The sequence below is a fragment of the Physeter macrocephalus genome, chromosome 7 (genome assembly GCF_002837175.3).
Source record: "Physeter macrocephalus isolate SW-GA chromosome 7, ASM283717v5, whole genome shotgun sequence".
In the NCBI taxonomy this organism is placed as follows: domain Eukaryota; kingdom Metazoa; phylum Chordata; class Mammalia; order Artiodactyla; family Physeteridae; genus Physeter; species Physeter macrocephalus.
This window is the reverse complement of record NC_041220.1, coordinates 124,403,213-124,405,413: the sequence shown is the minus strand read 5'-3', so window position 1 is coordinate 124,405,413 and position 2,201 is coordinate 124,403,213.

Sequence of the window (2,201 nt, the reverse complement as noted above, 5' to 3'; positions counted from 1 at the left end):
CTTTCACCAATGGACAGATCATCCAAAATGAAAATAAATAAGGAAACACAAGTTTAAATGACACATTAAACAACATGGACTTAACTGATATTCATAGGACATTCCATCCAAAAACAACAGAATACACTTTCTTCTCAAGGGCTCATGGAACATTCTCCAGGACAGACCATATCTTGGGTCACAAATCAAGCCTTGGTAAATTTAAGAAAACAGATATACTATCAAGTATCCTTTCCAACCACAACGCTATGAGACTAGATATCAATCACAGGAAAAAAACTGTAAAAAATACAAACACATGGAGGCTAAACAATACGCTACTAAAAAACCAAGAGATCACTGAAGAAATCAAAGAGGAAATCAAAAAATACCTAAAAACAAATGACAATGAAAACACGATGACCCAAAACCTATGGGATGCTGCGAAAGCAGTTCTAAGAGGGAAGTTTATATCAATACAATCCTACTTCACAAAACAAGAAAAAATTCAAATAAACAACCTAACCTTACAGTTAAAGCAGTTAGAGAAAGAAGAATAAGAAAAAAACCCCAAAGTGAGCAGAAGGAAAGGAATCATAAAGATCAGATCAGAAATAAAGGAAAAAGAAATGAAGAAAATAATAGCAAGGATCAATAAAACCAAAAGCTGGTCCTTTGAGAAGACAAACAAAGTTGATAAACCATTAGCCAGACTCATCAAGAAAAAAAGGGAGAAGACTCAAATCAACAGAATTAGAAATGAAAAAGGAGAAGTAACAACTGACACTGCAGAAATACAAAGGATCATGAGAGATTACTGCAAGCAACTCTATGCCAATAAAATGGACAACCTGGAAGAAATGGACAAATTCTTAGAAAAGCACAACCTTCCGAGACTGAACCAGGAAGAAATAGAAAATACAAACAGACCAATCACAAGCACTGATATTGAAACTGTGATTAAAAATCTTCCAACAAACAAAAGCCCAGGACCAGATGGCTTCCCAGGTGAGTTTTATCAAATATTTAGAGAAGAGCTGACATCTATCCTTCTCAAACTCTTCCAAAATAGAGCAGAGGGAGGAACACTCCCAAACTCATTCTACGAGGCCACCATCACCCTGATACCAAAACCAGACAAAGATGTCACAAAAAAAGAAAACTACGGGCCAGTATCACTGGTGAACATAGAAGCAAAACTTCGGCCCATGAGCCATGGCCACTGAGCCTGTGCGTCCGGAGCCTGTGCTCCGCAACAGGAGAGGCCACAACAGATGTAGAAAAAGCTTTTGACAAAATTCAACACCCATTTATGATAAAAACTGTCCCAAAAGTAGGCACAGAGTGAACTTACCTCAACATAATAAAGGCCATATATGACAAACACACAGCCAACATCATTCTCAATACTGAAAAACTGAAACCATTTCTTCTAAGATCAGGAATGAGACAAGGTTGCCCACTCTCACCACTATTATTCAACATACTTTTGGAAGTTTCAGTGACAGCAATCAGAGAAGAAAAAGAAATAAAAGGATTCCAAATCAGAAAAAAAGAAGTAAAGCTGTCACTGTTTGTAGATGCCATGACACTATACATAGAGAATCCTAAAGATGCTACCAGATAACTCCTAGAGCTAATCAATGAATTTGGTAAAGTAGCAGGATACAAAATTAATGCACAGAAATCTCTTGCATTCCTATACTCTAATGATGAAAAATCAGAAAGAGAAATTAAGGAAACACTCCCATTTACCACTGCAACCAAAAGAACAAAATACCTAGGAATAAACCTACCTAAGGAGACAAAAGACCTGTATGAAGACAATTATGACACTGATGAAAGAAATTAAAGATGATACAAATAGATGGAGAGATATACCATGTTCTTGGATTGGAAGAGTCCACATTTTGAAAATGACTATACTTTCCAAAGCAATATACAGATTCAGTGCAATCCCTATCAAACTACCAATGGCATTTTTCACAGAACTAGAAGAAGAACATTTCACAATTTGTATGGAAACACAAAATACCCCAAATAGCCAAAGCAATCTTGAGAAAGAAAAATGGAGCTGGAGGAATCAGGCTACCTGACTTCAGACTACACTACAAAGCTACAATAATAAAGACAGTATGGTACTGCCACAAAAATAGAAATATAGATCAATGGAACAGGATAGAAAGCCCAGAGATAAACCCATGCACATATGGTCACCTTAT